The following is a 21,704-nucleotide window of genomic DNA, read 5'->3' as shown; positions in this document are numbered from 1 at the left end:
CCGTTTTATATCTGGAATGATCCAAGAGGATCCTAATATTCCGTAATTATAAATAGCCTTTTACCGTATTTTATTTCGTATCAAAATCATTTGCAGACAGATAATTATATAATTTTCAGAGAAAAACCCTAATTTCCTAAAACTGTTATAAGAATCAAACAAGCATTTGGAGGTGTTATTGAATTCGGTTTGGAAAGCTCGAGTAACCAATCTGAAGGTCTTGAAGAGCTCTACCAGATTCTGTAATCCATACACCTGCAGAAATCAAGGTTATTTTTCTAAAAATTTATTTATTTTCGAATTTATTTTATTAAAAATATGAATTTTGTTCGGATGATTGTTTGTTTGATTTGATGATTGCATGTTTTAGAGCTTGTTTTCCTGATGATTTTCATATGTCATACGTCTGATTTGGAGTTCAATAACATGTTCAAATTTGAGTTTGATTTTCGAATTTTAAAATTAGGGTTTATAACCCGTATGAATGTTCTTAATTGAAATTTGGGGGTTTCTTATTCTGTGATAGATGGATGTTGTGTTATAGTGGGTTGTGTTCTCTGTGAAATTTTCAATCTAGTCGTATAAGTTTCATGAACTAACGAGGTCTGTAGAGAAGGGAGTTGTGTTTTGAAGTTTTCCGATGTTCGCCGGAAACTAGAAAATTTCACGGCCAAATTCCGGCCAACTCAGGGATTGTTAGGATGAATTGATTGCATGGTTGTGTTCCTGGTAACCTGTAGATGTGATCTGGAGGTGTTGGTGGGGTGAGGACGCCGGGAACGTGTTCTCCGGCCATCCCCGACTTTTTCCGGCGACTGGACTGCAAAATTGCAGTTTGGTCCCTACAGTTTTGAAAACGATGCAGTTTGGTCCCTGTAGTTTCCAGACTTTGCAAAAATTGGATTTCTGTTTTAAAAATCATATTTCCTATTTATTTTTATTATAAAAATTCGTTTTTAATTTCTGAAAATTCTAAAAATTATTATTTTAATTCTGAAAATTATTTTTAATTCACAAATAAATCTAAATTAATTAGTTAATTAATTCCAGTTAATTTCTAATTGATTAATTGGTCAATTAATTCGAAAATTAATTGATTAATTGATTTAATTAATTATTAATTGATTTTAATTAATTATTTAATTAGATTTAATTATTTAAAAATGATTTAAAAATTCTAAAAAATAGTTTCGAGCTTTAAAATATTATTCTAAATTATTTCCAAGGCTCGATAATTATTCTAAAATTATTTCGGAGCCAGAATTGGCCAACCGAACCCTGTTTATTAACCCAAAATTGATCCAACGACCCGTTTTAATTCCGAAAAATGTTTTAAAAATCATTTTAAATACCAGAAAGCCTATTTATGACCCGAGACTTCTTTATAAATAATATATCATTGATTACGTGATGTATTATGTGCTATATGTGACTTGTTATTTGACTATCGGTCTATATATTCGGTGTTTACTTGATTATCGCATAACTTTCAATCCGTTAATCGGATTTGGGTAAAACGAAGGGTAGATAGAAGTATGTGTTGAATAGAATTCCATGAGTAAATTATTAATAGATGCTTATGATATATGAGCAGAAGAGGCAAGACGTAGGAAAGGGAAACAGATAGTTGAGGAGTAAGACGCTTGTGATTGGAAGCGAGTGTAGTGTAGTAAGCTAATATCAGGCAAGTGTTCTGAACTTTCTCGAGATATTGTAGTATTTGATAGTCAGATTGATATTGCAAGTGCTTTGAAGCACTGAAACCTAAACTCTGATTCCGGTTATTGTTCTTGAGCCATAAACCTTATTCTTTCTAGACCATTGATTGTTGTATACCTAAACACAAATCTCAAGTATACGATATTACTCCACAAATACATGTAAACAAAATCCCAAACACTGAACTGAATTACTTGTATATTCAATCATTGTATCCTATGCTTTGAAAGCCCAAATCTTTGAAACCCTGAAATGTTGATTCCTTTGTTATCCAATTCTTTCATTACCCAGCATCCAAGCTTTTAAATTGCCTTATTGATCCTTACAAGGATTGAAACCCTTTCATTGTTAAACATTTATTGTTATTAATGATTTCGGTTATTGTTTATTATTGCATATTCTGTTATTATGTTAGAATTGGATTGTTTTTATAAAATTGTGGATCAGATTCGTGGTCAGACCATATAATGGTCAAGTTAGGCCAATGTGTGCCTTGGATCCAGTAGTTAGAGCAATGTTGTGTGCCTTGCTCGGGGTTAGTGCGTGACTGATCAGCAGCCTAACCTTGGTTTTTAAATTAAAAGTATAGTATCCAATTCTAAATCATAATCCATTGTTCACTTGATATCATAATCATATTCACCTGATGATCATTATTCTCAGTTTTGTCATTGTGACTTGCTGAGCTAGTTAGCTCATTTGTGCGATGTTGTTTATATTCTTTCCAGTTAAAAAGGAACCAGTTGGTAGCAAGGATCCCCAGTCCAGCGCGAGAGCTAGGGGTTCAGGTTGAGAAAGCTGAGCTAGTAGGCTTGTTTTGGGATAATTTAAATTTGTAAAAGTTTGTAATAATGTTTAATACTCAGTTTGAGTTTGAAATAGTTGGGATTTGAACGGTTTGTAATATATTAGTGTGTTTGGCTTGTGTGCATACTTTAACCTGTTGCGGTCCGTGGTGGTTGGTAAGTAGGGTCACTGCATATATTATTTTTATCTTTATTATTGGTATAAACAGGTTATAATTATGGTGTGTGTGTGGACCCCAAACTTCTGACCCGGGTTTGGAGGGCGCCACAATAATTATGGACAATTGCAAGCTGATGGATGGTGGACATTTACGAGCAGAGAAGAATCAATATGCCGATAACGGGATAGTTGCGAGGACATCAAATCAAAGGCAGAGATCTGCATACATGATACGTTGCAAGTATGAGAATTTGGCGTGAATTGAAGTAATTAGCAAATCGTATGAGGTAAATTAACTAGAGAAACAAGAAAGTAAAGTTGCATGTATCAGATGAGGCAAATGATCGATTGGTTAAAGGAGGCAAATGAAGAAATTTTTAATAATAACCAGATAATTATTTAACACATTGTGAAAATGAAGCATACCTTAATCATGTGGGAGATATTTGCCATGAAGATTCAAGATCAAAGAAATGCTAGTTACGAATAAACTTTGAGTGCGTTCGTCAAGGAATGGTTGGGCTTTCCCACTCAAGTAAGTGAGTTGTGGTAAAATTGATGCTTATAGCTGGGTCAGCAAAGAAGGTTCAATATAGAAAGACATAAGGGGAGATGAAGGTATGGTGGTTTAACTGCAACAATTTTTAAGATATGATGTTTTAAAACCAAATGAATTCTTTCGCAAGATTATAAAAGTGTTGGTTGAGATCAGGTGTTGGTAATCAAAAATTGGATAAGTTAATTAATAAAAACAAGTGTATATTGTCAAGGATAGATGAATTATTAAGTAGAGAGCTTGATTGGAAACATGAACTGGAAGAATTTTAGATTAATTTGTAATTGTACTCAGTAGTGATAAAATGGTATAATAAGAATTGTTCACTATAATCTTAAGTTGAACTAGAGACATAGGTTGTACTGATTAATATTATATGAGGTGGTAAAATGGTGAGTTTAGAAGGTGGCAGTGGATTGGTATATTTGAGGATTGATTGTTGGTTATTTTGATTGTTTGTGTCGACTTGAGTCCGACTGGTAGTTAATAATATAAAGGAGATGTTGCCCAAATTTTCAGAGATTACCCTGCTTTTAAAGATAGAATGTAAACTTTTGTATGTTATTGATATTCATGTGATACTCCAAATAATTGTGATCTTGGTTCTCGAAAGAGGTTGTTACATCCAATCCGACTATATATAAATGGTTTTTAATTTCATCACTTAAGTTAGTTAATTGGTTAATTTTACCAATTAATGGTCAGTTAGATGGAAATCGATTCCAATTTGATTAAGTCAAATTTTGATGTGACTTTCAAATTCGAAATCAAAATAATGAGGAATTGGGGAAAAGTAAGGACGTTGGTAGAATTCAGAAATTATTGCAAATGTGTGAGTTTTTACTTGGATGAGTATGCCCTTCATAATGGACAAAAAAAATAAAAAAAATCATTTTTATGGACAAGTGAGAAGAATATTTTCAAGAGCTAAAGATTTAAGATGAAGCAACGAGAAGGAAGGAAGAAGGGAGATGGAATAAAGCAGAGATTAATAACTACACCAATATGGATTTCATTAGACAGTCAAGGAGATGTTATCATCTGCAACAAAGTTTTATCAAAGGACATCTTATTTCTGATAATCATACAATAAATGATTTGTCAAGTATTTCTGTTTTGGATTAAGTGTGAGATACATTTTTAAATCAGTTTCTGATTGATGTTGATATTAGGTTGTTGTGAAATATCGAAAGTGGTTTAATACATATGATTGATGTTTACTTCAGAATGGGATGTTATGAGCATTAAAGTTCGTATTAATATCTAATTTTATATGACAACAAAATGAGTATTAATGTCAAGAGTTCGGTTTTGAATAAACTATGAGAATAAAGAACGGAGATAGAAAAAGGAAATGGAATCAAAAATGGTGATAAAGAAACTTCATAAGATGCCAGGAAAAGTAAACGTAGTAATAGATGCATTAATCAGAAAGAAAAGACCGAACGTGTTGACAGTGTTAGAAGAATTATACAAGGAATTTCAAAAGTTGAAATTGGAAGCCAGAGTTTGCAAACCTAATAATGTAAAGATGTATAGTATGACTTTTCAGCCAGAATTTCTAGAGAAGGTAAAGAAACGTTAAGGGGAAATAATAGATAAAAATATTATCGTTAGGAAAAAAAGTATATGTATATATATATACTCAAAAGGATGATCAAGGCATTCCCAGATTTTATTTCAGAATTTGGGATTCCACCAGTGACAAAATTGAAGAATGGAATTTTACAAGAAGCTCACAACTCAAGATATTCAATCCATCCATGGAGTACCTATATGTATAGAGATTTAGAGGAAAATTATTGGTGGCCAGATATGAAGAAAGAAAGGGTGGTATAGATTAGCAAATGTTACACATATTAAGGAGTTAAGGCGGGACATCAATGACTACATGGATATATTCCGCCAAGAAACGTCATGATGATGCCACCCGAGAACCAAAGGTGAGGAAAACGTTAATTGCATTATTATTGATAGGTTATTTAAACCTGAACCTTCTCATTTAGTAATAAACAGTTTATCCCATAAGTGGGTTAGTTGCTACTTGAAGAAATGGTGGTACGTCATTAGATCTAGAAACTAATTGTAGATGATCAATATTGTGTGATTTGAAATTTGACAAGAGTATTCAGAATATGATGAATTATATCGAACTAGAATGGTATGCACTACTCCTAGATGAACGGATATTAAGTAAGGCGGAACTAAAAAGATAGGAATTTGGTTGAACGATGATAACTCAAGAGATTCAAGCTACTCCGAAGGTATGATACGAGACATAGATGTTAAAGAAGACTTTCTGATAGTATGGCATAAGGAAAGAATAAACGTTATATTTGATCAGACGTCAAGGAAAGCATTGCAGTCAGTTTCGTATGAGAACTCCTTAGAACCAAAATAAATGATAATATGGGTTAAAAATATACCGATGATGCCTCCAGGTTAGTGTACTTTCATTAAAATGGTAAGAGATCTTCGCTCGATAAATATACTCGATTGTGCTTCAAGGAAAATAAAATATGGTGATAAGTTTGCGCGTCAGACATATTTAGTCGAGATTTTCTCGTTAATTCTTAACTCTGGATTAATCTCGAGAATGTTAGAAATCGAATACGCTGTGGTTCCAGTATATCAATTGTAGATGGACGAGAAGATTAAAAGAACGATTAAAGAGCTTGGAATGCAATTGGAAGCAATTATGAACTAAGTTAACTGAATAGAGAAACATGTAGGAACGGGGTTCAATAACCAGTAGCTATTACAAACGTTCATGAGCACGAATTACAAGAATTACAAAGAAAAGTTAATTAGTAAGAATTATGCTGGTCCTTTTGAGACAGTAAAATAGTCAGGATAAGTGTAAGTAAGTTGGCTTCACCACCACACTTTTAGCAGATTCATAAGGTATTTATACGTGTATACTTAGGAAGAGTAATTTAGCTCCATTATATATAAAATGGAGACTTAATTTGAGTTATATAAGCAACAGATAGAATATGAGGTCAGCGAGAGGTTGTTAAGTAACGATTGATGCTACGAGTAAAAGTTTATGAAAAGTTGTAGGGTTGAGAGATCAACCCGAGAAAATGAGAGTGAGATACTTGGATGTATCATTATCTAATCCTTAGTATGATTCTGAGAATAGAATCCTTTTAAGGGGGGAAGGATGTAATATCCGGGATATCGTGTGTAATTATATTTATCAATAAATGATTATTATGTGATTTTTAGGTGATTTTTGGTGAATTATCTGATGATTGGTTTTATTATATGAATGTTTATATGTGGTAAAATCGAGGTGTGTTAATTTTATTATATCCAGAATAAAATATAGATAATTAAGGTATTTTTCTGGTATTTTTTGGATTGTTATACAATTTTTTTTATTGATTTATGAATTTATTAATTATTTTCTAAATAATTACAAAATTATTTTATAAAGCCGGGAATCGTCCGACTTCAACCGTTTTTACGTTCTTACAACCTGAAACTCTTCCGAAAACTCCTTCCTAACCTAATTTGATAATTCCAAACATTTTCCGTGTTTTGATCTTTTCAATCCGGATTACGGTTTGATCCGTGCGCGGCCCGGAAAAAGATTTTTGATATGATAATTATTTCGATGTACCAACAAAACCCATATTCTCGAAAGACGGGATATTATTACATTATTTTCGTATAAAGTGTTTTATAAGAAGCCCGATTTGGATAATTATCCAGTACGGGTATCAAATCGGATCGTTTTTGGAGTTATTTAGCGGCTAAGCAACTAATTCAACAATCCAAAACGAACCAATATTCCAAATATATATATAGCCCTTTTTAACATTTTATTTTATTTGTATAATCACAATCAGTCAGTAAAACCCCGTAAAATACAGAGAAAACATCGAATTAAAACCGCGTTCTTGAAAATCAAACGCACGAACGAAGGCGTTATCGAACTCCGATTCGGGCATGTAATATATCAAAATGAAGCTCTCAAAAAGTACTTTCATAATCAATCATCCGTTTTTATGCAGGAATCAAGGTATCTTCCTTATTTAATTAATTTATTTCGAATTATTTAAAGATTAAATTATGAAAATTTGTTCTTGATGTTGTTGATATAATTTGATGAGTACATCATGTAGATAATCTTTTTCTGGTCATTTTGGTATATAATACTTCGAATTTGAAGCTCAGTAACACGTGTAAATTGTGGTTTGATTATTGATTATTCGAAATTAGGGTTTATAAGAGTTTTGAATCTTTTTAATTGAAACTGGGGGTTTTATTTCTGAGGGTTATTGTTTGATTTTGAAGCTTAAATACGCTTCTCCAGATATTTTGGAATCGATTCATATATTCACTTGCATCAAAAGATTCCCAGAAGTTGATAGTCAAATTCAAGGTTTCACCAGTTTTTAATTTGCGAATTTTCAAATTATCTGAGTTTTGGTTGTTATTTTTTATTACACAGACTGAATATATGCTTCTCAAGCTTTAATTTCATACATATATCATTTTGTTTAGTTTGAATTTAACTGAAATCGAGTTTTGCCGGAAAAGATGAACCTGGGGGTCGGGTTTTGATCGATTTAAGGGTTGGGGTGATCAATTGTTGTTGTGGTTTCCGTTGAATTACTCGATTCATTTTGATCGATTTTGATACACAGAACGTAAGAAATGTTGCATTTTGGCCCTTATTCGACCTCGCCGGAGTCAACGGCGGTGGCCGGATTCTGGGCGGCGGTGGCCGGATTCTGGGGGGAGGTGGTCGTGTTCTTCAGGGATTTGGGTGACTCGATCGGGTCAATTTGACCCGGGGTTTTGACCCGGTTTTGATTCCCTTCCCCTCAAAATTCAATCAAAAAATTTGTTTTTGGGAAATTCTATTTAATAATAATTCAAAATTCAGTATTTCATTTCTAAAATTCATTTTTACTTTCAAAAATCATTATTTTAATTCCGAAAAATATTTTTAATTCTAAAATAAATCTTAATTAATTAATTAATTAATTTTAGTTGATAATTAATTATTTAATTAGTCAATTAATTTTAATATATTAATTGATTATTTAATTTAATTAGTTATTAATTAATTTTAATTGATTATTTAATTAGATTTTATATTTATTTTTGATTTAAAAATTCTGAAAAATAGTTTTGAGCTTCAGAATATTATTTTAAATTATTTTCAAGGCTCAATAATTATTATAAAATTATTTTAAAGTCAGATTCGGGTATTCGAACCATGTTATTTAACTATAAAATGATTCGGAGTCCCCTTTTAATTCTAAAAAATGTTTAAAAATTGGTATTAAATACCTGAAAGATCATTTTAACCCCGAATCTTCTTTGAAAAATTATTTTGATCTAATACCTTACGTGTTATGTGCTACATGCTCACTGATTGATGTGTAATATGCCTATGTGATCCTGGTTTGACTGTTTTAGTCATAACTTTCAATCCGTAAATCGGATTTGGGTGAAATGAAGGGTAGATAAAAGTTTATGACATCTATGTGGAGATTAGAATAATATGAGTATGAATAATTGATAGATACTTGTGATGCTTAGCAAAGTCAGCAAGGCATAGAAAAGGAAATCAGTGATCCATAAATAAAATCGAAGCGTAGAAAGAGAAGACAAGTGATTGATAAATAGAAGCAAAGCATTAAGAGAAAAGAAAAGTGGTTGATGAGTAAAACTATTAGATGAGTACAAGTAAAGTGGAAATCGTCGATGATAAGGCAAGTACTTCTGAACCTTCTTTAAGATATATTGCAAATATTTTCGAACTATTTCATAATATGTCGCTATTATTCAAAATAACTCCTGTTTTATATTGCAAGCACTTAAAACTATTTAACCTTGAACCCTGATTCTTATTGATCTTAAGCCATAAGCCTTATTTTTCATAAACCATTGATTGTTGAATTCCCAGATACGAGCCATACACTTATGATACTACTCCACAAATACATATCTATCACATACTAATTCTGATATTGAATTTCTTAACATACCAACCCTTATTCCTTGTTTAACAGAAGACCAATTCTTGAAACCCTTGGTCTTCTACTTTGTGATCTTTACTTGATTGAAAGCCAATCTATTTGAATTCCTTGTTATGCCTTCATGGTGTTATAAATCATCCTATACTTCAAGATAAATGTTGTTTATGATTCAGCTTATTGATCTACATTGGTTATCATATTGAATTGTTTTAGAATTGGATGGTTTTATAAATGTGGACTAGATTTGTGGTCAGACCAGATTCATGGTCATAATAGGCCAATGCGTGCCTTGGATCCAGTATATAGAGCAAAGCTGGGAGCATTGCTCGGGGTTAGTGCGTGACTGATCAGCAGCCTAACCTTGGTTTTTAAAATGAAAAGTGAATATCCAATTCTAATCATTGCTTATTCAGAAACTTGATTCTTCTGAATCATTTCAATTGGTGATTGTTTAACCTCAATTGTTGTTATTATTACTTGCTGAGCTAGTTAGCTCACTCTTGCAAATCTTTTTTATGTTTTCAACAGTTGAAAAGGAAATTATTGGTAATGAGGATTCTCTGTCCAGTATGCAAGCTAGGGTTTCCGGTTAAGTTAGATCGAGCTAGCATGAGCATTATATTGTAAATGAGTTATGTAAGATTGTAAGTACGATATCATTAGCCATTGTAAGTTAAATTAGTTGGGTTTTGGTATGATGTAATAAAAGTTAAGATTGTGGCTTGTTTTCATACTTTAACCTGTTGCGATCCGTGGTTATGTGATGAAGGGTCAATGCATATTATATTTTATATACAGGTTTATATATTGTGTGTGTGTGTTGTGAGCCCCAAACTTCTGACAGGGTTTGGAGGGCGTCACAATCCATGATTTACTTGCTTATATTTAGTATTGAGTTGGTATGGACTATAAAATCTCATTTTTAGGAAAATTCTTTGCATGCATATAAGATTTTGTGAATTCAAGTTGTAACTTGGTTTTATCTTGAGTAGAATGATTAAATAATGGATTTTGGAAAGATAAATATGTGAGTTAAAGGTTACATGTCAAAAATGGTGGGTGCATGTGTGTGTATTTGAAAAACCCGAATGGGTTTTGTAATTAAAAGGGGAATAAATTGATTTTTGTGGCTTGCATTCTAGTTTTTTTTAGTTATTGTTTATAATAAAAAATGATTACTTGATTTTATGAATGAAGTTCTTGGTTTAAATGATTTTAGTATAAATGATAGCATTAGACTAGTTGCATGTGATTTTCGATGGTTTTGTGTTATGTTGGGTTCAAATTTTGTGAATTAAAAGGAGAAGAATGATTATTTGTTAGGTTGATTATGGTTTAAGTATTTAAAGAATCTTTTGATTTGATTAAATGGTTTTAGTTCGAATTTTTACTATTTAAAAAGGGTGTTTTGATTTTGATCTATGTTTACAAAGGATTTTGGTTTAAAAGGATGAATTTAGGCTTGAACTAAAGTTTATAGATGATCCTTATACTTGCATGTCAATTTATGGTGTTGCATGTAACATATTAAGGTTTTGCTTGTAAAAATTTGATTTCTTGTTTGTATTATGGTGGAAAATCCGAATGGTTCATGGATTTCAAAAGGATTGATTCAAGTTATTTGGTTGATTTGATTCTAGAGTCTAGTTAAATGAATGCATAAGATTGTATGTTGATGTGGTTCATTTGTTTGGTTTAAATTTTAGATAAAAAGGAAATGATTCAGTTGCTTTGTTATCGAGTCATACGAATTGAGATTATTTGCTGAATTGTGGAGTTTAAGTATATAAGTATACACTATTAAGTGCTATGTGAGTATTCGGTGTTAATACTCGTATATTTAAGTTAAGCGTTAGATCGAATTGGGGTAATTTTTAAACGTTCCCGGAACGTCGAGTGGGAATCTAATTAAGGTGTGATTTTGGATTGTAGATTCGAATCGTGAAGGCATTCAGGCTAGGAAAGGGAAAGGTATTCTAGGTGGCAATAGCTCAAACCCCGTAAAACAGGAAAGCAAATCCATGAAAGTAACTCCACCTACTTGTATAAATTCATTATAGAGAGGATATTGATGATGCCATGATAGAATAATGATCTCTTATAACACTTGTGATAACATATTGTTATTGATTCTTGGACCCTGATATTGATTCTTGTGCTAAACCTGTTATTGATCATTTGAAACCCCTGGTATTGTTCTTGTAATGATTTGATATGATTATTGTTCAAACCTTTACCGTAACCCTGTTAATTCATATCCTGATTACCTATTGATTCCTTTGGATACCATGAATTCTCGTGAACCGTATAAAAACCTTTATGAACTCCCTTGCGTAATGATCCTTCATTCCTTTGTTTACCTTATCATGTAATGATCCTTAGAACTATTTTGATTCCCTAACTTGTATACCTTGTTTGTCATTTGATCCAGTTCCTTGGTATTGATCTGTGTTTATCATTTGATCTAGTTCCTTGGTATTGATCCATGTTTATCATTTGATCCAGTTCCTTGGTATCGATCCATGTTTATCATTTGATCTAGTTCCTTGGTATTGATTCATGTTTATCATTTGATCCAGTTCCTTGGTATTGATCCATGTTTTTCATTTGATCCAGTTCCTTGGTATTGATCCATGTTTATCATTTGATCCAGTTCCTTGGTATTGATCCATGTTTATATTTGATTTTTTCAATTCCTTTGAATTATTGAAATTGAACTTAAGAATGAGTTTCGACTTGAAAGAGTCTGAATGATTTCATATTCTTGGTAATGATAAAATGAACTTAGTAAAACCTTTCTCTTCCAACATAAGTTTTCCAAATGAATTCCCGATGGATTGGATTGAGATGTAAGAGACTAGTGGGACTAGTCCAGTCATATAAGAGACTAGCGGGCTAGTCCAGTTTAAGGCTGAAATTATACCATAGGTACCTTAATGACCAGATGGAGGTCGGTATGGGATGATCACCCATATTATAATTTGTGAAAGTTAAAGTAGTCCAATCAAGGGTTCCCTATCACTTTATAAAAATATTGAATACATTGCCTTAGCAATTGCTTCTTTGAAAAAGAAATGATTTAAAATGGTTTGAGAAGAGTTGATTGTGTTATTGTTTAGCATATAGCTTTGAGAATCCTGATTCTTATTCTAAAATTGTTATCAATCATATAATTGATTCCCAGAGTTGAATAGATTCTTGCTTTCCACTTGAAAGATCCTTGAGATCCTGTTAATGATTTGTGATGAATGTCAGCTTTCACCCTATCTTGAGCCCTGATTCCTGAAATCCCAAATCTTTCTTCATAACCCGTTCATAGCCCAAACACAAAAATCTTCCACCTGGAGAAGTAAAGTAGAATTCCTTAAAAGAAAATTTTGGTTATTTGATATTGTGGATCATAGAACTGTCATAAAGTTACTTGTTAACCATGGCATTTAAGTGAGAAGATGGCCAGACTTAAGCGCACTACTTGTAAGAGCATGCCTGGTGGTCCCTACCATATCGTAGGCTTCCAGATGCTAGAGCGGGTAGTTCAGGTTGTGTGAGCAAGCGCTTTAGCTGGAGAGGTTGTAAAGATACAAAGGGTTATCTGTCGGTTCCAAGTCAGAATCGATTGTGTAAATTAAATATTATTTTGGGTTGTAATATATATTATCTGGTTGGTAGTTGTAGTCTTTTCTCAAACTTAATCCTGTTTAGATCCTGTTAATAGTTAATCGAGTTTTATGCTTGTTTAATGTTAGTTTAATGGTGTGTGGCTCCTCATTTCCTAACCCCGAGATTGAGGGCGTCAAACAAGAAGCCTAAAAAAAGGGTCTAAGGTTACTGAGTCTGATATTAGTGGTAGATCAGTACTATACAAACCACAAAATCCTTGTTCTCATTGTGGTAGCAGTTGGAATTCTATATACACTTGTAAAGATTATCATAGTTTGTATCACAACTGTAACGCCCCCAAATCCGGGGTCAGAGGATTTGGTCGTCACTATGAAACCTCAATCTAAATCAACCTGTTTAATCAATAAATATATGCCAGCGGAAGATATTTATCCTAAATGACCCCAAACTAATCCAAGATCTTTTTAAGGTTACAGTTCTAGAAACAAGAATTCCAAATTCCATAAATAATTTTTCACTTTCTTTTGAAACTCTTTTCAATAAAGTCCAACACAAAACTAAACCCACTAGTATAACTTCAAAATGAAGTATACTAGGCCCAAATAAAATATACAACTATAATATAATATAATATAAACAACTTTATACAATAAAACTTACACTAGTCCGCAACCCTGGACCAACCACCTTCCAAAAGCTTCTTCTTTGCTTCCTCGAATTACGCAGCTAACTAGCGCAAACTAATCCTCACTGGAGGTTAAATTTAAAAACAGGCAAGTATGAGCGGAAGAAATGCTCAGCAAGATCATTATAGCATATATATAGTCGTTTTGATATAAAATTGACATCTGCATTAGAGCAGAACATTTTTAAAATCATAGTTGCTGAATCATAAAATTTTAGTTGAGGAATCCCAGATTTAATTCCTTAATTATATTGAAAACCATTTTGATATTTTTGAGCGAAATGCTTCAGCAATACTTTGAATCTTGACGAGAATAAAACTCGTAAAACAGTGTTTACGGAAATATCGTAAATAATTTTAACATGAAACAATGATTATGGATTGAATCGTAAACTTTACTCAAAACCGAACTTTTGAAATTAATACTTATTTTGTTATCATATCAAATTAGATATCACTAAGAACTTTGATGCTCACAACATCCCATACTGAAGTCAACACCAATCATCTGTACTAATACCACCTTTGATATTTAACAACAAACTAAGTATTCTCAAAATAAGAAACTGAATCAAAACCACATTTCATCTTTTATCCGAAGACAAAATACTTAATAAATCATTCCTTGTAAGATGTCAAAAGCAATATAATAATTTAGATTGGAATCCTCGAACGACGGTGTGTTGCCGTCGGTGATCAGCCGCGGAGCAACACCGGTATGTCGAAGCATATCCAACTAAACAAAAGGGTACCCAAGAAACACATCGGCCTATCAAGATGTTATATCCTGTATAACACATAGCTCACGCTGGACCGCCGCCACGGCCTCTTACGCAACCATCTAATCTTAAAACATTTTTATTGAAAGGGGTCATAATACTCGACACTCTTATAAATTTTATTTGCCCATTCACTTGGGCAGAAAACCAAAACAATGTCATCTTTCTCAAAATCCACAACATTTATAAATTCGATAATTGGATAAGTAAAATCACTTAGCTACTCTGAACATAGAATAGCGAAAGAATTCTTGCATAAACAGAATTATTTAATTCAGCGATATGTAAAACATTTATCGATTCTAAACTGAGAATAGGGAAAGCAATACTTGCATGATACGATTCAAAATAAATATCACTTGAACAATAAGTGATGATAGAAATACTTGCCTTTGGGTTTTAGCAGTTAGTCACACTCGTAAAGACGCATCTATTCTGACATTCTGTCTTAAAACATCACCGTCCTTCTTTTTCAACACTTGACTGATATGCTGCTTCTGCGATTGCTAGAAGCCAGTTATCCAATTCCATTCCATCTCACTCTTTATCCAACATCTTGTCTTGATCAACTCGAATGATCCGCATCTATAATTAATATATAGAACTTTAATTGTCTAATCGATAACCACTCGACGAACTATGCATCAAAAGCCTATCGTCTACCCATACGATAGCCCACACATAAATGTAACAGACAAATACAGGACTCTTGATCCACATATGCACATAATTCACATAGCACATAAGCACATAACTCATAACTCATATATCATATAATTCATATCACATAAGACTCAGTTCATCAGAAGGGTCGACTCAGTACGTTTAAAACGGAAATCGGGTCAAAAATATGATTTATCGATAAAAAATCGACTCAAAATGATTTGTAAAATAAGAGACCTTTCGAAATAAAAGAATTCGGGTCTCGAAAGTATTTTTATTGAAAGCGGAATATTTTTCTGAGTCTGTACGCGTTCCTTTCGTATTAAACGGACGAACGGTTTATTTATTATGAATTTTTGAACATTTTTCGGAATTAAAACGGGTCTTCGAATCATTTTATAACTAAATAATAGGGCTCGAACACCCGAAAATAATTTTATAAAAATTATTGAGCCTGGAAAATAATTTAAAATAATATTTTTAAGCTCGAACTATTTTTCGGAATTTTTAAATCATAAGAAATAATTAACTCGAATTAAATAATCAATTAAAATTCATTAACTAAATAATTTGGATTTATTTTCAAATAATAATAAATATAATAATCTTCAGAACTAAAATAATATTTTCTTGGAAATCTGACAGCACCTCCTCTATTTCTCGGACTGCCAGTCGATATCATATTGACACAACCAACAACAATCAATACAATAATTTATATTTACGCGTATAAACACTCCAGAAATAAATAACACGGCTACCTGAACCAAAACTCGAACCAAAAGTGACTTCTCCAACAATTTCTAGAAATTATGAAATAAATATATAAACACTAAGATGCTATAATATACATAAGTACGAAGACGAAATTTCGGAATCGTTACCCAAAATAAATTCTGATCAACCCGAAGAGAAAATCTGATGTCCGGAAAATATCTTTAGAAAAATACAAAATTAATAGCGATAGATATATACACGCTGATATGCCATGTGGAGTAATCAACACCGTCAAACTCCTTTTTAATGTCCCGAAAATAAATTAAAACGGAAATATAACAGAAATATGCTCCACAAATTTTCTTCTCAAAACCTTGCAATATATATACCTATACGTAAGTATCGAAGCACTGATCGTTTATATATATAACAATTAAAATTTGGATAAACGGTTTGAGAGATATGAATTTTTGAAAATTAACAGTAAATAAATAACACGGAGAATAGAGAGGGACAGGGGAGTGGGAGGAGAGAAACAGAGGGGGGGCGCTGTGCAGAAAAGGAAAAGGGGGGAAGTAACGTGAAGGAAAATACAGGGTCTGCCGTGTGTTTCGTTTCAGTGTTTTTGTATTTTTTTTTATAAACTGACACTTAGCAAATGGAAGTATAAGTGTCTGCCACGCTTCACCCAACTCCTTGAGGATCAAACGCGTGTATTACATTCTACTGGAAGCCTGATTCCGTTCCGCGTTTCGCGTTTTAACGAACAAAAGTGCGGATAAATAAAACTCGAAAAATTACCAAAATAATTTTAAAATCCTTAGAATAATTAAAAACTAGTAAAATAAAATTTTTAAAATTTTTAAAGCATTTTTGACTCACGCACTATACCCGCATTATACGATTTAATGAACCGAGTTGCACTTGAAACAAATTCAGAAAATCACGAAAATAGTCTTAAAATATTACAAATATCCCGAAGTTTATAAAAACATAAATTTTGTAATTTTAAAACAATTTTTGAAACGCAATTTATACCCGCTTTTAGCAATTAAACGATTCAACGTGCGTGTAAAATTAATCCTAAAAATTCCCAAAATAATTTTAAAATTCTCAGAATATTCCAAACTTGCATAAATATGAGTTTCATAATTTTTGAAGAATTTTGGAATTAAATACGGATTTTACAAATAAATAAAATCAGAAAATCATACAGGGCTAAATAATTGATGAAATATTAATTTCTAAATTTTATAAAATCCCAAAAATAATTATTGTAATTATAAAGTCATAAAATAATTTTAAAGATAATTTAAATATTTATGAAATTAAATTTTCAATAAAATCACTTTTAAAGACAAAAAGCAAAACGATACGACCCAGTAATTAATAATACAAATAATCCTTAATCACAACTGAGTTCCACACAATTAATATTACATACAACACATAGCAGACAGAATATCCGTTCAATCCCTAATATTACTAAACGAACCCAATTTACCGATATCAATAAAATGATCGGTTTTCAAATAAACTTTTGAAAATAATACATTTAAGGAAATATTTTAAGATATTAACAAGAATCGATATAACACTCAACAATTAGTACATTACCATTTAATTAACACAAACTCGTCAAATAGGAATAAAATATCTGCCATTTTATTCCTTCTAAATCAGAAAATCACATAAACATATTCAAATATTACTAATAATAATTCTGAAAATACGGGATATCACAACAACAATTATGATCCTTTACCAAAATTCAATAAAATTAATGTTTTAAATAGAACTGCTAAACTGAATGTGCATACATCTTATAGAGTCAAAAATGTCAAGACAAATCCTGATGGAGTAAAACCTGATGGTTCAAATCCTGACAAGATGTCTTCTAATACAAAAATACATAAGATGTCTAAAAGGACCCAACAAGTGTGGGTTCTTAAAAATTCTGACTGATTTCCATATTTCTGATTACAGCGGAACAAGAAGAATGTTCTTGTCTTGGATAGTGCTTGTTCAGCGCATATGACTATAACTAAATCCTTATTGTCAGAATATGAGGAGAAGGCTGTCCCAATGGTTTCCTATGGAGATGGAAATATTGGAAAAATACTGGGATATGGCAATATAATAATTAGAAATGTCATCATCTCAAACGTAGCTCTGGTAGATGGACTAAAGCACAACTTGTTGAGCATTAGTCAAATTACTGACAGAGGATTCTATGTCATTTTCTATGATACGCACTATGAAGTAGCTCATAAGATTACAAAGAAAACTATTTTCAAATCTTACAGACATGAAAACATTTATAAAGCCAAACTTTATGCAAATACTGATGGTCCTAAAACGTGTCTGGTAACCAAGGCATCAGTAAATGAAAGTTGGAATTGGCACAAGAAGTTTTCTCATCTCAACTTCAATAATCTCAATGACTTGGTGAGAGAAGAATGCAATCATGAAAATGTTATATTTGTGGGAAAAAAAATCTTAAATCGGGAAAAAGGCAAATCCTGATGATAATGCACAAGTTGAGGGGGAGACGCGTAAATCTATCAGGAACTGACATCACAGTTATAGGGGGATTGTTGTGAATATGTTGTGAACTTGAGGATTTCATTAACAAAACACCTTAGTAGATTTAACTTAGTGAAAAATGTAGCACTTGACGGATAAGGAATACAATCCCGATGGATGACTCAATATAGTCCCGACGGATGATGATTTGTTATCCATCGAGTGAGTAGCTTGTGTAATAATAAGTCATGAAGCACATCTCTGCAAACACCTTTGTTTAGAATTTGTAGTAGCATATAAGTCACTTTAATTAGATATGCAGAATAGGTTGATTAATTATACATAGATAATGTCTTGTAATTCTGCATAAATGAAATGAAGTCAAGTGCCAAATAGCTACCCGACGGATGAACAACAATGCTACTCGACGAATGATCAACAAGGCAACCCGACGGATGATCATGTACCCGACGGATAATCAATTCAAACATCTGTTGACAGTGACAACACAGTCACATGCGTCGAGTGTATGCAAAAGGAATGTGGAAGCTGAAAGGCATATGTCATAGCCTATTTGTTTATTTGAGGATTTAACTCAACTCAAATAAGAATGTATTAAGTAAATAGTGGATCTATCATCAGAGAGATCTCACAGAGTAACATATCTCAGTGATATAAATCAAGATTGTTGATTTAATCAAGTGACAGCGATCTCGTCAGGGTATCAATTAATTACAAGGATTTAGTTTGAAGAAAATCAAGAGTATCAAGGTCAAGGCTTGAAGAAATGTCACGGAAGTTAGTCACTCATGAACCAGAAAGTACATCAAGTGTCAACATTGAAGTGGTGGAATTGATTCATAATTGACAGTGATTTTCAGAAGATTTTCAGAAGAATGGTTGCTGCTCAAGATTAGTATTAATTCTCTATTAATTAATTAAGTCATATAATTTAATTAAGAAAATAAATTATATCTGCAAAGATTAATTTATTGATTAATTGAATTAATTGATTAATTAATTCAGAATTAATATTAAGGATTTTCAGAATTTTTATTAGATTAAAATCTATTAATAATTCAGTAAGACAATATGATTTGAACTACTATGACAATCGGTATGACAATTGATAGTCATGCCGAAAGTCTTGCTAGTTCATTCTGATTGTCTTGCTAGCTATTGGGATTGTCTTGCTAGTACAAAAGGATAGTCTCACCGAAAGTCCTACCAGTTCAAATGGATTGTCATGCTAGTTCATTTGATTGTCTTGCCGAAAGTCTTGCTGATTCAACTGGATTGTTTTGTTTACTTAAACAACAGAAAGCAGAAGACATTCATCATCAATCAAACAGAACACACAAGTCAAGAACACAGCAGAAACAAAAGCAAATCATTTCATTTTTTATCTGCTCTATTCAAGATCAAAATTCTAGATTGTAAAGTTAAATCCAAACCACTAGAATTATTTATCTTGTTCTTGTGTAACAATCTAGCGGATTAAAATCCCTAGAACTTAATCTCAAATCGCATTTAGCATTTGATCTTTTCATTGCAAAAATAGAAAAAGTTCATGTCGAATTTATTCTAGATTTGTAATAATTGATTTGAGATTAATCCCTTGTAACAGATACCGTTGTTGTAACAGCTTTCAAGTTTAATAAAAGTTTTATTTAACTTGAATTTTGTTTCACCTTTTTATTTCGTATTTTATTCGATTAAACGGTATTATTTGCATTCAACCCCCCTTCTACAAACAAATTGGGACCTAACAATTGGTATCAGAGCCTTCTGATTAACGTACAAATCAAGATCCTAGACTTTTGTGTTTCTTTCACTCCTTGAATTTTTTATTCACTCAAAAAATTCATAATGACTACACAAAAAGTTGGAACCGTTAAAATTCCACTATTCGATAAAGAAAATTATGTTATGTGGATGAAGAAGATGCTATTGTTTTTATAAGTTGCTAATCCCAAATATCTGGAAGTGTTAAAGAAGGGTCCAAAAATTGCAATGGTTATTGAACCAGAGGTAATAGAAAATGATGTGGTGATCACCAAAGCTAGAACTTATGTGAAAGATCCTGAGGATTTCTCTCCTGCTGAAATAGAAGAAGCCTCCCTGGATGCTAGCCTTCAATTAATTTTAGTAGATTCCCTTGATCCCTTGATGAATAGACATGTGATGAATTGTAAAGATTCCAAACATATCTGGGAAACTATTGAGGTTATTAATGAAGGCACAGCGGAAGTTAGGGAGAACAAGTTAGAAATCCTAACCTCTGAGTATGAATACTTTAAATCCAATCCAGGAGAAGGAATCACTGAAGTGTTTGAGAAGTACAATGCATTGATCAACAACCTGAACATTAATGGTAAATACTATTCCATTAGGGAGGTCAACAAAAAGTTCCTTTTAACACTGCCAACTCATCTCGAACATAGAATCACTGCCATAAGAGAAGCAAGAGATCTGAGTGAGATTTCTTTGGAAAGGCTCTATGGTGTGTTAAAGACTTATGAGTTGGAGCAGATTCAGCAGAAGGAAGTTTACGGGAAAGGAAGAGTGGTCAGCACGTCTACTGCTCTAGTAGCTGATGAACAACAACAACAACCACAATATCAACAACAATCTCAATAGTCAGAAAGAATGGTACAGTCTTCCAAGGTTGAAGAAAATGTGATAGTAGCAGAATTTGATCCTCCTACTACAAATCAATCAGGAGATGATTTTTATTCCTTGGAAGAACTGGAGAAATTGGAGGATGAGTCAATGGCCCTGATTGTCAAGAGATTCTCAAATGTCATATTCAAAAGGAATCCCAAGTTCAAGTACAAGTCCAACTACAACAGATTCCAGAAAGGTGGATCTTCATCCTCTAACACCAGCAGTGGTGGGTATAAAACATGGATGGTTGATCGAAGCACCATTCGATGCTTCAACTGCAATGAGTTGGGACACTTTTCCACAGAATGCAGGAAGCCAAAACAAGTTAGGAAGAACTCTTACGATTCTAATCAGAAGAGTAAATCTGAAAGGGCTTACCTGGCAAAGGGAAGAAGCTGGGATGATACTGACAATGAAGATGAAGAAGTTGGGAATCTTGCTCTCATGGCTAGTGATGCAAACACCTCATCGTCAAGAAAAGAGGTAAAATTTACTGATGCTGAATTAGTTTATCATCTAGGAGGTTCCTTAGATTGTGCTCGTCGTGATAATGAATTATTAAATCAACAAATCAAAGACCTTGAGAAAGAGGTCAATGAATTAAGACTTGTGCACATTAACCAAGATAAATTAAAAGAACAAGTATCTTTTCTAGAGAATAGAGTTGACTGTTATAGACAACTTGAAACTATTCTCAAAGACAAGATCACCGGTCTTGAGGCTAAGGTTAAAGCTTACTTTAATTCTTGTTCGAAGTCCAAAGAGTTTTACAATAAGCAAGCTGTTAATCAAACATCTGGAAT

Source organism: Apium graveolens, chromosome 11 (genome assembly GCF_009905375.1).
Source record: "Apium graveolens cultivar Ventura chromosome 11, ASM990537v1, whole genome shotgun sequence".
In the NCBI taxonomy this organism is placed as follows: Eukaryota; Viridiplantae; Streptophyta; class Magnoliopsida; order Apiales; family Apiaceae; genus Apium; species Apium graveolens.
Note: the sequence above shows the minus strand (reverse complement) of the source record.